Source organism: Halichoerus grypus, chromosome 14 (assembly GCF_964656455.1).
Source record: "Halichoerus grypus chromosome 14, mHalGry1.hap1.1, whole genome shotgun sequence".
Lineage (NCBI taxonomy): Eukaryota > Metazoa > Chordata > Mammalia > Carnivora > Phocidae > Halichoerus > Halichoerus grypus.
In genome coordinates, this window is record NC_135725.1 from 40,825,334 (window position 1) to 40,840,609 (window position 15,276).

A 15,276-nucleotide genomic window follows, 5' to 3' on the forward strand; every position below is an offset into this window, starting at 1 on the left:
GTCTCAGACAACTGCTTTTCAGTCTCCCAAGAGCCCTAATTAGAATCCTTTGTTTGTCTCCAACTCAGGCAACCTTTGCTGTGGAGGTGAGGATCCTTGAAGGACATAGAATCTTCAGATTATTTTGGCCTGAGAAAAACCCTTCAGAGTAATTCTACCTGGCAACATTGTCAAACACAGACATCCCGCAAAATCAAGGAAAATTGAGCTAGACTCTGAGCAAATATATTTTCATTTGCAGGGCAGATAGTCCGTATATGGAACTTCTCACTCATGTTTCACTTTTTTGCTAATCTTCATTTTTTCATTATCAAGTTGTATGGCTTCTTGTATTTCTACCTGAATAGTTACTTAGGCAAGTCAGAGAAGCTTTAAGCTGCCTCTAGAATCAGAAACAAACAAAAATGTATGACATAGAAATATTGTTGCAGGCAAAATATTGACAAGGACTGGCTTCTACACATGGAACACAGTGTGACTGTTAATGATGGAAAGATATTTGTGTACTCAGAGAAATACAGGCCTTAATTGTTCCACCCAGCATAGTGGAAAACTAACTGCCAGAAGTTACACACGGTGTAGGGTCCAAGCGAATTTTTTGGCAGTCTCCATTACCAAAGATCATTTTTAAAACAAAGTCTCATAATTCTATAGCTATCTCCTGCCCCCAGTCCCATTTCTTGAGGAATGTTCTCCTCTGCAGCATTATTACCAGCTCCCGTATTTCAAGCACCTATGTTGATCTTGAGATCAAACCACACATCCATCTCGTTCCTCATTAGCAAAAAAGTTTGCTTGGGAGAAACGATGGGGTGCCACATTCTCCCAGTATGTTATCTATGCCTTGATAGTGACAAACATACATTTGAAAGTTCCATGAATTCTTTTGGGTCGTTCAGGTGCCATTTGAAATCTCAATGCAACAATTTGCAGAGCTGCGGCCCAGCAGCCTATAAAAGTGAGTGCAGACTTCCAGAATCTTCCCTGGGGAATAACAGCTATGCAGAGCTGACTTAGGCAAGGGGAACAATTGTACCCAATAGGTCTCCCATTACCTTCATGCATCTTAAGCCTTAGTCCCATTTGTGGGGACTAACATGGAATGACATTTTTATATTAGGAAAAAAAACCATTATGGAATAGTCTCTCTAAAGCACTTTGTATAAAGGATACACTGTATGTACTTAGGTGCTCACCTTGAGAAAGGAGAGGTTGCTCCAAAAACTGAAGGGTCCGATATTTACTCTACTTGCAAACTAACAAATCAGCCTGCCCCAGTTTCAAGGATGGTGGCAGAAGACACGAGACTCCTGAGTCAGAGGCAAAGGGTTTTACCACGAGTAGCAGACATCAAGCAGCAAGAACAATATATTTGCTACAGTTGTCCTTGCCCCCAGGTATCACAGAAGTGACACAGATGGGCTCAGGAGGCCATTGTGATAGCAGAGGGACCCTAAGTTTAGGGAAGCCACACCTCGTACAACAGGCAATAGGCATGTCTACCCTCCAGGCACACTCTGGAGGGAACACCATCTTTATTATACTCAACTGTAAGGAAACATGCCCTTCACTCAGAAGGGAGATACTTTCTCTTCCAAGGCTGTTCACTCTACAACTATCTTTGAAAAGAGAGGTCAGAAGACAAGCAGTCAGTGCTTCTGCATGCGAGGCAAGTTTACACAGAAGAGAACAGTCTCCTAACACTACTGACCTATGCCCAATTGTCTATAAAATTTTAGAGATTGTTTTAGGTAAAATGTGACTAAAAGTAGGCAATAACTACTTAAGCTTAGTTCTTAAAGAGAGACCTCTTACTTAGTCTTCCCATTCTGGGCATCCTGGTCTGAGATGTAATCGTCAGCAGGATCAACCTAGTTCAGGAATCTCTCCTTCAGGATAAAGGCAGATTTTACTTTGTTGATGTTGTTGTTGTTTTCTTGTTCTGTTTTTGAGAGAGTGTGCTCGCTTGCAGGCAGGAGCAGGGGGAGAGGCAGAGGGAGAGGGAGAGAGAAAATCTCAAGCAGGCTCCACACCCAGCGCAGAGCCCAATGAGGGGCTCGACCTCACAGCCCTGAGATCATGAACTGAGTCAAAACCAAGAGTTGGTAGCTTAGCCAACTGAGCCACCCAAGTGTCCCTACTTATTTTTTTAATTCAAAACATTAAATGTATTCTTGTGAATGACTGAACCTACCCTATTGAATGAACTATATAGATGATTTACTAAACATGTAGGTGTACTTGTCATTTATTGTGGGCTTAGTATGGTACTCGTTGTGATAAGTACTTTGTATGCCTTGTTTTATTAAATCTTTATGAAAACCTCTCAGTGTTATTATCTCCATTGTTGATATGTTAAAAAGTCTCAATGAATAAATCATCCAATGTAACTAGTAAAAGGCAAGATTAAGATTTGAACAGAGATCTAGACAACCCCAAATTCAGGTGCTTTTCTGCTATGCTACACAGCTTCTCCAAATAGCTACTTCATGCTTAAATGTATGTGGACACATAAAAATAAAAAATCATACAGGTATCAATACAGTGATGGTCCACTATTAACTATCAATCCCATCTTTCTAAGGCATTGGTAAAACCCTTAACTGGAAACAGTCAGTGTCCTGTGTTAGTTCTGCAACTCAGGACTAAGCTTTAATTGAAGATCCTCACCTTAACCCCATTCCTATACCCTTAGGGTTGCAACGAGATATAGATTTGCCCAATCAAAAGTGCTATACTATATTTTATACTCCAGAGAGTAAGAATAAGGTTCCCATAGATCATTGATCAAAATCAACTTAATGATTTTTCTTAGATAGTACAGATATAATAGTCCAATGGTAGAAGTAGATTGCCTGGGTTCTATTTCACATGTTAACCACCTTTGACCTACAAATTTATATTCCTTTCTGATCTACACTGGCCCCTCAGAATTAACCAACCTTCTGTCTAAGAGGTTATATATCCAATGCAAAAGTTAATATTGTATTGGAAATTGAGGGTGGGGTGGGATCAAACATCACAGGACAATTTTCATGAAAAGAACTTAAAGGAAACTGGTTCCCTACCTTGGTTAACAGGGAGAGTGACCATTAAGTTATATTATTATAACACCAGACCCCTCAAGGTCCACAGGGACAAACACCCCCCCAAGGCAAAATAGAAATGGAATAATGTTGTTTCAAAGAACAAGACCTATGTGTGAATAAGAGAAGAAACATTCTTTCACCAACATGGTTAGATGGTCTTGTCTTCAAGAAAAATAATTAATAATGCTTACCTTTGAGAAAATAGTTAATATCTAACTTGTAAAGGAACCAGCATGTCACTGTTGGAAAGTTTGAAAAGGAACTTGAATTTGCATCCATGTTTGACTGACGTCCATCCTTCTTCTCTGTCTTGCTCCCACTTTGGGGGCAGGAAAAAGTAATGCCTTCCTAGCTAAAGCCAAGAGTATTCAGAAAGGGGCAAGACTTTGTGCAGTGGAAGAGGTGGTGATATATCTAGGGAATTGTTAGAGTTGTCAGCGAGAAAGACAGACTTGAAAAGGGGACCCATTGAGTTTGAGTACAAACCTCAAGGCAGGAGGGCCTGGTTGGGAATGCAGGGAACTCCTACAGAGGGCCATCTTCTTGCAAAGACCTAGGGCTTAAGGAGTCTTTCATTTGAGATGGAAGAGAAAATGGAGTTAGCTAGAGCCATCTTTGTTTCTCCTATATTAGAATATTTCTCTGAAATTATCCTATCCCTTTGGTAAATGTCTTTGCATGTGCCTATGAATTTGGACAGGTAAAATTTTTGAAGATTGAAATAACAGGGCTCTGTCCCATTTCCTCTCAGACTTAAGTAGGAGGGGATTGTACCTCTGAGATGGTGCAGTCACAGTCCTCAGTGATGACCCAGTTGGATACTGCAGGGAACGCCCTAAGACCCTTCGCAAGCCTGGCATAGGCAACTTTTGCAAGAGGCCTTCCCTGACCTCTACATCATATTTCCAACACCCAACATCCAGCTTTGAAATTGCATAGTGTAAAACTTTGTCTCTGTTTGCCATTGCCTTCCTTTGTGCCAATAATGGACTTGTGAAGTGGCAGAAACTAGAAATGATAGGGAAATGAATGCCTCTATAAAGAAGATACTTTATAGACCCATTTGCCCTTTGCCAGGAAGAAAATGGCTTTCAGAAAGAGTTCTTGGTTCTCTGAGCTTTTTCATTTAATTACCTCATGTTAACTTGTGTGTGTGTGTGTGTGTGTGTGTGTGCGTGCATGCACACACATGCACATTTTACAAAATTAGTGTGAAGGAATAAAGGGAATGATTAAGGAAAAGGTGACAAGGAGCTAATATTTAATGTTTCTTGTTGGATGCCTTATTTATATTAAGTAATTTAATAGTCATTCAACCACACACTAGCATGTCCATTTGAAACAAGACAACTGAGGCTCAGAAATATTAGCTAATGTGCTCGAGTCCATGTGACTACCTAGGGCAGATCTAGGATTTAAACTGAGGCTTGAATCCAAAGCCCCACGGTATTTCCACAGCTGCATAAATGCATTTTGTAAACCATGGGCATAAAACATGCCATGAAGATGGGCTCTCATGAATATATCTTTGGAGAGTTTTTCAGGAAACAGAGAGGAGAGATTTGGAGCTGGCTGGGGGGATAAAATGATTCCTGACAGATATATAGCTACCCCGACCTTCCTGCAGATGAGGGTATTCACTATAAAGTTCAAGCATGGCCTTAACCAAAACATTCCAGATCAGGGTCAGCTTTTCCCTCCAGCAAACCACCCCTTGTTGAAAGAACTCCAGGGGCTTGTCCGGTGACCTGACATTTCTAACACAGGACGGATAAGTCAGTAAAATCTAAGGCCAGAGATGGGTGTGAGAGAGTGGGGCAGCACTCTCCCCAGATCTTTCCACCACACACTGAAGATGTCACACAGCCCTACAGTTAACAATATCTAATTACTATCTACCAGGATTCTGTGGGTCATTAACATACGGATAATGGTTCAGATGCCCGAGTCAACAGCCAAGTGGTGAAAACCAGAAATGATGGGAAACAAGAAGACAATGAACGAGGTTTCTAAATAAAAGCATTGCAGGGAGGGTGGGATGGAGTGGGTGGGCGGCCAGCAGTCAAGGGGAGAAGCCAGGGATGCATGGTTATTTTCTCTTTTTTCCCAGTGTGCAACTTAGGATGTCAGTGGAACACTGCCCATTATCCCAGGACCCCTGCTCTGCTCACTGCGGACTTGCCACAGGCTGAGTCCCAGGTCAAGGAGAGCAATGACTGCCAGCCAAGGCTCCACGCCTATCTGGAAAACAATTCAGGAGAGTTTGCTTATTTTCTACAATGGTCCCACAAAAAAATTATGGATCCCTAGCATATAACCTTCTCAAAAACATTAGTGATGAGATCATGAAATGTTTCACCTGATCTCAAGGCTCTTAATTATGGTATTTATTGAGTGGTTACTATGTGTCAGGCATTCTGCCAGGTGATCTCTGTGCTACATAAAAATAGCTTATCTTCACCAAAACCAAACAAGCAAAAAACTCAAGAAGGTGTGACCACTGTTGGTTTTTTTAAGATTTTATTTATTTATTTGACAGAGAGAGACACAGTGAGAGAGGAAACACAAGCAGGGGGAGTGGGAGAGGGAGAAGCAGGCTTCCCGCTGAGCAGGGAGCCCGATGCGGGGCTCGATCCCAGGACCCTGGGATCATGACCTGAGCCGAAGGTAGACACGTAACCGACTGAGCCACCCAGGCGCCCCAGGTGTGACTATTGTTATTTTGTACATAAGGAAACTGAGTCTGAGCAAGATTAAACTGTACAAAGAACCAGTTAGCGGCGTGACTAGGTTTCAAACCCAAATTGGTTTCATTTAAACACCAGCGCACTTTCCATTAAACCAACAATTTCTTGCTAGTTGAGGGTGGAAGACGGGGTGTAAGGATGCTGGGATTAGTTGTAATCTTTGTAAACTTTGTATTCAAACTCCTTAAACCAGAGAGATTAATAACTGCATCTGCACTTATGCAATCTCAAGCACCAGTGGTCAGATCAGGAAGTATTTTCCAAGAAGAGCAAGGAATCTTCTTAATAACTCTGGGTGTGAAGCCAGCCAGGTCTGGGGGCTGAATCTCTTGGTATGGATTTGCTGCATCCAGAAGGTAAAGAGCTATGGGCCAAGTATTCACACACAGAGCAAAATGTATCTTTCCCTTCAAAAGTCTCTGTCCCAACACTGATCAGAAAATGGGACACCAGCTCTTTCCTCAAGGAGGGTGGCGAGGACTCACTCCAGGGATCTTTAAGCTTCCTCCTCCCAGCTGTGTGGGGCTTCCCTTGTTGGACTGGGGTGGTCTTCCAGTTCCACCTGTCTCCTCTCAGGAGTCCATGGAGTGCGTGGTCATGGACTTGGTTATGGGCTCAAGGGATCCAGCCACTCCACTTCTTATCCTGGACACAACCACATTCCAAGCATATCCCCGAAAAAGTGTCCTAAGGAACATTTGTCTTTTCTCCTTTGTGTTGCTGATGTCACATGAGGAGTCAGAAGTCCCTTCAGAAATGATCTTGGCCTCATCTTCCTTTGTTCCAGTCACACCAGACTTATTTCCCAGTCCCAAATGTACCTCAGTTTGAAACTCCTTGGCCTTTGTACACTGTTTCTTTCCACTGAGCGCCCAGAGTCTCTGTCTCTGTTGAGTGAAAGGCAAACACGTGCATTTTCTTTTTAAGCATCAAATCCTCAGTCTTATTACTGTGAACATGCTCGATTGGAAAGCTTGGGTTGGAACCTGTGACTCAAGGCTAGCTAGCCCTCAGGATCCACCCAAGGGGAGAGTCAGATAAAATCCCAGAAGACTGCAATCAAACTGGGTGAAAAATGCAAAAAATGACTATCTATCATTATACTCTGTGATGGGGAAGAGTATGATGATTTAATTTTGGAATTGAATTTTCTCTGATAACCAGGGACTGGGAATCATTTTCAAGCTGGCTTCATGAAGGTCTAACAAACCTAGAAATGTAGCCGTTTGAAGGCTACTCATTCATTCATACTTAAGTTTTTACTAGGAAACTTATTACATTGACCGATTGCTTTATAGCCTTAAAATTTTTAGCAATAATACCTGGAAAAATGTATAGGTGTTATTATGGGTAAAGATTGTACAGAATGCCACACTCAAAATTTTAAAGTAACAACAGCTAGCATTTATTTAACACTTGCTACACGCCAGACACTGTTTTATACCCTTCAAAGAGAGGAACCCCTGTATTCCTCCCAACACCCTGGGAGTTTGGTCCCACGGTTATCCCCACATTCTAGTTGTGGGTACTGGGGCACAGAGCGGGCGAATGCATCATTGCCCAAGGACATGCACGGCTGGGATCCTAAGCCTGCCATCCAGGCCTGAGAGCTCTTATTCTGAACAATATCACTCAAGTCTTCATCTTTCACATCTGCCAACACTGAACGATGATTCATTTCACTTCTGTTCACATGACATGAAATGTGACGGAGCCCAAGTCTTAGTAACCAGAAGGACATCTTCAGTAAGACTCACTTGTTCGTTGGTTCTGTAACTCGGTTAGCATCTATCCACTCTCTACTAAGTGTGGGCAGCTCTGTGCCCGCTACACAAGAGACAAACATGAGCAAAACACAACTCTGGCTCCAAGTGGTGAAGCTGTAAGAAGTCGCAAGTTTAAAACCATTTGCTTCGTTCCTCTTGCTCCCTACTTAGACCTTCCAGCCGCCCACCTTCTCGAACCCCCTTCTGATGTTCACTTCATTCCCATAACTTAATGTTGTTAGCGATGTGGGAAAAACAGAATAGAAAAAAGGACCCAAGTACTATTATACTATCCACTTTAATGAGACGCGTCCTCCAAGCACACACTCATTCACATGCCAGGCTCCTTCGTGCTGAATTTGCACTGACTATTCCATCCAGGGGAACTTGTAAGGGAGGAATCAGGAGGCACCACTTTTCAGAGGAGGAAACTCTATGAAGCTCAGGTAAGGTAGGTGGCTCACCCCAGGCCACAGTAATTTGCAGGACAGGAGTCCTTACCTGACTGGAAATTCCAGACTATTTCCACTAGGAGAGAGCATGTATCTTCTTTACACAATATGTATGTAACTAGTCTTTTCTCCTGAATATGCCTTGGAATTTCTGTCTCCTTCCCTCCCTTGGTAAGACTGATCCTGTGATCTAGTATGTCTCATACTGGACTCAACTGACCTGGATGGAAACTGGAAAGTTTCTTCAGCTGGCCTCCGTGTTGAGGCTGGAGCCAGCCCGAAGCAACCCACATCCCTGCTTCTCTCATCTGAGGCCCACCCTGGCCCCCTGACAGATTTCCAGAGCCAAACACCTCCCAAGCAGCAGGCGGCCTCTGCCAAAACCTGAGTCTGTGTTAGGAGCACGTGTCTATGTGTATGACAAGGGGGAGCAATCCTTCTGCCCCAGGCACAGGGTTTGGTCCCACATCCTCTCAAGCCTTGAGTTCAGGACCATGTACACAGCACGGGCTATGCATCCTGCCTTCCACCTTCACAGAATATACCTGTGGCTACCAGCTCCCTCCTGGAGGAGGCCAGGGCCCAGGAAAGTGATGTGAGGCCAACCCACCCCACACACGTTCCCTCTCAGGTACAGTAATACAGTCTGGTTTTCCTCTTCTGGCTGCTCACTACAAATTTCCATGTCATTTCCTATTTCAACAGCTTTTATCCAACCCTGGAATGCAGTCAGAAAATGCTATCCTTGTTCAAACTTCCCACTTAAATATGAAAGGATTGGGCTGTAACCTTCTTTGGCCCGAAATTCTGTCTTTCAGTTACATTCTTAGCAGCATTTAGCCTAATAACAAAGATGAAATCATCAGTCTAGCTCTGGATCTCCAAAATGAATGACTGCCTCTATGAAGGAAAAAGGGAGAGGCCACTCATTGCAAAGTGAAGAATGACCCTTTAATGCTGTATCTTGAACTTGGATCCTAAAGACTGAGTTCTGCTTTTCACCATGGCCCAGGTCTCGCTCTGCAGGACTCCGAGTTTCAGAGATGTACTGAAGTATCAATTGTCTTTGTGAGTTTGTGCTTTTACACACACACACAAATACACACCCTAATTTCTCTCCCTGAGTCAAAGAATACATGTAATAATTAGTCCTGACTTTTTTTTTAAAGATTTATCCACTTATTCTAGAGAGAGAGAGGGAGGGAGGGCACGAGTGGCGGGGAATGAAAGAAGGAGAGAGAGAATCCCAAGCAGACGCCCTGCTGTGCGTGGAGCCCTACATGGGGCTCGATCCCACCCCCCCCCAAGATCATAACCAGAGGCGAAATCATGAGCCGGGCCCTCAACCCACTGAGCCACCCCAGCACCCCGATAGTGGGTGTTTTTGACCACCTCAGTATACTACCAGTCAGGCTACAAAGAGAATTACTTGCTCCAAGTGGAAAGTAGAGTGGAAAATTACAAGGGAGTTGACATCGTTGAGTACCTACTCTGCACCTGGCACTCTATCCAACATTTTATATGCTTCAAATAATTTAAGCCTGCAGGATGAGCTGTTACTGTATCCAAGTGGCAGATGCCCATAAGGTTTTGTAGTATGCTAGGATGGGAAAGATTGAGGTTCAAACCAGGTCTGTCTGATTCCCAAGTCAGTGTCTCATGATGAAAAATGCTGTGACTAATTTCAAAGCTGACTTTAAGCTGAGGCAGTTTATTAAGTGACTGGCTCTATATGTTCCTATATTTCTTCCAAAGTGACCTCTGGGACCCAGTCATAGGATATAGGCTTTGCCCTGTTATTTCTATGACAAATGACTAAATTATGAATTTGAGAGTATGCATCATCTCATCAACATCTAGTTTATTGTCTGGAACTAAAATGAGCTCAAATAACTATTAGATGAATGAATGAATGAATGAATGAATGTGTTTCTCGAGGTATTAACATTTTTAATTCCAATACCTTTATGCAAGTTTTCATTAAGTGAGTCTCCTCATTACCTATATCAAGTTCATGTCACATACTTGTTAAAATCAATTCATCAGCACATCCCAGACCTTTTTTGAATTGGAATCTCTGAATTGAATCTGCTGGAGGTCTGCATTTAAAGAATATGGCAATTCCAAACTATCTAAAGTCTGTGACCTCTGCTATGTTGCAAATCAGCTGAACAAACGCATTTCCTTTGGGCAACGGGAGCCTGGAATAAGCCTGGGACCTCCACACCTTGGGTGGGTCTTCCAGAAGGGTAGAGGAGAGAAGAGAAACTTCTACAGCAACATCTAACCTGTGCCAAACTGATCAGTAGGTTGGAAATCAGTGAATTGCCTTGATCTCTTTTTAAATCTTTTTCAACCCTAATTGATATTTGGTTTTAAAATTGTGATTTTTTTTTAAGAAAAGAATACATACAATCTAAAAAGTCAAATGATGCTAATAAAAAAAAAAAAAATCCCCTCTACTTCCTTTCTTCCATTTCCTACTCCTCAGAGGTAACCATTTTAAACTCTTAAAAATTATTTCTTTAAAATTATCTCAATTTTCCTAGAACCACATGCATTTACTCACATATCTTGCTTCATCACATTTAGACTTTATTACTTGCATTTTAATAAATGAGAATTTTAGCTTTCTTATACTCTCCCCTTCCCCTCCCCCACATAGCTAAACACAGTCTTTTCATTATTAGATATTGTGATTATTGTTCCGTGCTCAATCAAGTAGTAGACTATGATTACACATTTTTTTCTTGTACAAGCTGTTTGTTTTTCCTGGGGTTAACAAGTACCTCATTTTTAAAAAATTCTATTTATCCCCCATTAAGTCTCCCCTTACCCACCACAATCTTTAAAATATGTCCCTTAATTTTGCACATGATCAAGTCCAGTAAATAATTTATCATTTTTACCATACTTTTTTTTAATGTAGAAAATCCTACTTGGATTCTCCATCTATCTCCTCCAATGTCTCTAGGCTTTGACTTCTATTATTTTGGAACTTTCCTTTGCCAATTTCCTTTCCTTCTAATCTGTACTGCATCCTAGTTTTGGTACCTTTTTCTTTCTTTATTTACTCTTCTTTTTTTTTTTTTATTATGTTATGTTAATCACCATACATTACATCATTAGTGTTTGATGTAGTGTTCCATGATTCATTGTACTCTTCTTTTAGTGGAAAACAACCTCTAATAACCAACTGAGAAAGAGTGTATCAGAGTGAAAATGTTTGACACTTTGCCTGTCTGAAAACACTACTAATCTTCCATTACCTTTGATTTGGAGTTTTTATGGACAGAAAATTATAGACTGTAGATCATTTACTTTAAAATTTTGAAGGCACCATTTTCCTCTATCTCCCAAAAGAGCTGTTGGGAAGTCTACCAGCATTGTGGTATCCTGATATCTGATCCATTTTATGTTTGAATCTATTTTTATTTTTTATTTGGAAATTTTTAGGTGGTTTTTGTTTCAAATGCGTGTTGACATGGGTACTCCATGGGCCCTTGCAATTTGAAGATATTTGCCCTTTGGTTTGGTTTTCCTTCCTTGATCATTTTCCTCTTTCATATTTTTTTGCTCTCTTTTTTTTCAGGTTTTCTATTATTCTATAACTTCATTATTCTTTTTTCTTGTTGCCCATCTATTTGTTTTGTTTTATTTTCTGGATAGCATCATACAAATATTTTAGTGGGTTTTTAAAATTGAAGCTATTATATGTTTATTTTATTTTAATTCCAATATAGTTAACATACTATTTTATTTTTAATTCCCAAGAGCTTTTAAAACACCCTGTTCCAGATTGCAGACATTGTCTGTCTAGTTTTGTCTAAAATAGACTATGTGTTTCTTTCCCTCATTTTTTTGTTGTGGTAGGAGATTTTTAAGAGAAGGAGCAGTTAGAAATATCTTTAAAATTGTGAAATAATCTCTTAATGCTATAAGTATAAGAGGAGTTAAGAAGTTACATTTTCACATGACCAATATTTTATATCTACATTTACATAGAACAACCTTTACAAAATGCCCTGTGAGGAAAAGAACCCATTTTGTTATTACCGTGGAAAGCTGAATTGATTCTAATTGGGCAAATCTGGCAGTAGACTCCAGGTGTCCTGAGTCCCAGTTTAAGAGACTTCACCTTAATTAGAAAATTGGTTCTCAAAGATTATTTATTATTACAGTCAGCTGAACAGCTTAATGAAATCATGGGCCCCGTATCAGATCCATCAAATCAGGAATCCCTTAGTGTGAGACCAAGAAATTATATACGTATTTGTCTAAATTTTTTAAAGAAGTTTCCCAGATGACTACAAGACCAAGTTGGGAAACTATTGCATGTTTATATTTTTGTGCCCTTAACCCTCCTCAGGTGATGGTGACTAAACCTTTTTATCTGTTTCTCATAATAATATTCCCTCAAGACTGGCTCATTTGCAATTTGGAACAGAAGGGAAAGATTGCAGCTATGTCAAAAGTCCGTTGCATCATTTTGTTACTGGATGTACCCATGAAACTGCACCAGTCTCCTTTGCCTTATATTGTGTTTGTCACAGGCCAAGAATAAAGGTCTTGATCTACCACGACTACATTTCGTTTTCTACAACGAAACTACATTTCATTGTAGAGCCTCATCTGATGCCACTATTTTCCATTTTTTTCCATAAGGGTCCTCCCAGCACAAGTGGAGAATATCATATGTATTCCATACACCAGCACAGTGGCTTTCTCGCCTCCGCCATCTTGCCTTGCTATCACATCTCCTTGTCTCACCACATGTTGCAAGAGTAAATGGTATTAGTGTCCTACTCCTTGAGCTGTATCTTTCAAAAAAACATTCAGAATAATATGTGGGGTAGATCAGTATAAGGAGGTCCAACGTAACAGACAATTTTACCTCAAGTACCCCCATTTTCTGCTTGTTGTATGCCCTCACCTCACACACAAAGCCCCCCAGCTGTTTTTACAGAGTTGCTGCGTAACACTCACCGAGAATGTCCCCGCCTCCTTGAACCATATCACAGTTGCTTGGAGTCACAGCCCTGAAACAAACACACTCCCAATTCGTATTTGTTGAAGGAGACCAGTGCTAACACAACTGCAGAACACCCCTTCCATTCCCTCAGCCCTGCCGCTGCCAAAGGAAATTAAGACCTTACAGTTACTAGCCTAATCTTGAACTGCCATTATAAATAAAATGTGACAGCAGATTTAATTGTTGAGAATCAGATCCTTAGTTACTTAGAACAGTACTCGACTGGGGAATTTGCTGGAAAAAAAAGGAGTGCTTTTATGGAACAGATCTCGCCTGCCTTTCTTCTCTTTGCAGAGTCCAGTGGACATGTGACCTCATGTCAGCCCCTCACCAGGCAAAATCCCAAGGATGTGGAGTCAAAGTTGTCATCTCATGATACACAACAGAATTACGCTTTTCTCTGCCACACATGAAAGGGGGCAAAGGTAGAAAATAGGCTGGGCTTAGAAATAAAAAGGGACACTGTCACATTGCAGGGAGTTTGAATTAGAATGGGGTCATCATGAAATCACACTTTCAATGACTAATTTAGAGTTGGCCAAAAGAGCAGGCGGTATTTGTACCATGGCCTCTCAAAAAGCATTCTAAAAAAATTGCCTAAAGAAATTGTCTATATGGGTGCATAATTGTTTATTCTCAGAAATGCAGGCCAATCCTCTAAACATATTCACATATCACCATGCACAGTAACATGCAGGCTTGGGGGTAGCCAAAAACAAAACACACAGTTCTCTTTGTAGGTCAAATTCCAAAACTAAGAACCTTCAGGAACATGTCAAAATGTTCTTCCCCTGACAACAGAGGGCATAGGAGGACACGGACATATTGCCTGGAGATCACACACAGAAACCCTCTAGGAGCCTAGAGGAATAACAGACACTTGCCTGTAAGTGCCTTAAAGATCAAGGTCCCCATGAACGAAGGATTAATTATTCTGGAAGACATCAGAGTGCTAAGAGATGAGTCAACCTTCAGGCCACAAGTGTGAGTAAAGGGAAGAAGAATTATTAGGAAGTGAACACCAGACCCGGCTTGTTCTTGTGGTTTCCCCATCTCCGGTACATGCATAATTACTAAAACCTAGTTTGGGCGTGTGTAACTGTTAAAACCTAGTTCAGCATAGGACAGGTGTGAATTCCCAGTGTGCTGAATTCCCAGCGGCCGAGAACCAGAAGTCACGTGGGAATTTGAGCGAGAGCTGTCCCTGAGAACCTCAAGAAGGGCAGATTGGGTCCAACCACTATTAAGCATCTGCATATACCCCAAAATAAATAATGGCTTATATTTGCATAGCATTTTATAACAGTGTCCCACTTGATCCTCATTCCCATGCAGTCTGGGCACAGGTTGTTGGTTCCATTTTATCAGTGGGCAAGTTGAGACCCAGGAAAGCTAAAGGAGTTATCCAAGATCACCCAGCTGACAGTGGAGGGTCCCACTTTAGTTTTCTGATCTCACCATCAAAATGTTTCTTTTCCAATCCATAAGGACAATTTTGATTTGAAACAGTTCTGAATTTGTCCATGCCTTTTCTCACTCACCTCTCCACCCCACATCCGTTCTCATGATGCTTCACATAACTAGTTAATGATCTCAACATTTAAGGCTGGAGGAAGCCATCCACTCACCTGAATCCCAGAAGCACTAACACTGCATTAGAATCGTCTGCAGAAACGGCCAGCCCTGTGGACTGGCTGAGACCTCCCCTCCCTCTGTGTGGGTGTGAAACTCCAGGCGAGGGGACCTCTACATTTCTGCCATCACCAGCACCAAGCCCCACCCTCTGACTCCATTATACAAAAAGCAAACACAGCGCTGACCTCCTTTAATGTGAAATCCCCACTCCAACCAGCTCTGACAGCAAGTGGCCTTCGGGTGCCCTGCCTGAAATAAATGGGACTGGATCAACACACTGGCCTTTCCTGGCACCCCAGAAACCAGAGACATTCCTCCCCCAGGAATTCGTGTGCAGCACTGAGAGCATGAATCTTGGATGCCTTTTCAGAAGGAACCACGAGCCATTTATTCTTAGTCTAAAATTGGCAGCCTTTACGTTTCGGGGAATTTTTAATAGGACTAGCAGAGAAACCAACATTAGGGATTATTTTCTCAGTATGGGGTTAGATGTGTAATGCATATGTTTGCCCTGAGGACCCTAAACCACATACTATAAAACTTTGTTAAAATGCC

General features: G+C 41.6%; 1 long non-coding RNA gene across 3 annotated transcripts in view; it reads right to left on the bottom strand.

Moving 5' to 3' along the window:
• LOC118541934 (uncharacterized) overlaps window positions 1–14,895 on the bottom strand; it is a 119,438-nt gene extending 104,543 nt beyond the window's left edge. For all 3 annotated transcript variants that reach the window (XR_004920335.2, XR_004920332.2, XR_013444009.1), the window contains exons 1-2: window positions 14,715–14,895; window positions 13,041–13,093 (exon numbers count right to left, since the gene is read on the bottom strand). This is a non-coding gene — a long non-coding RNA (uncharacterized LOC118541934). The remainder of the gene's footprint in view (window positions 1–13,040; window positions 13,094–14,714) is intronic.
• Window positions 14,896–15,276: the final 381 nt, after the last annotated feature.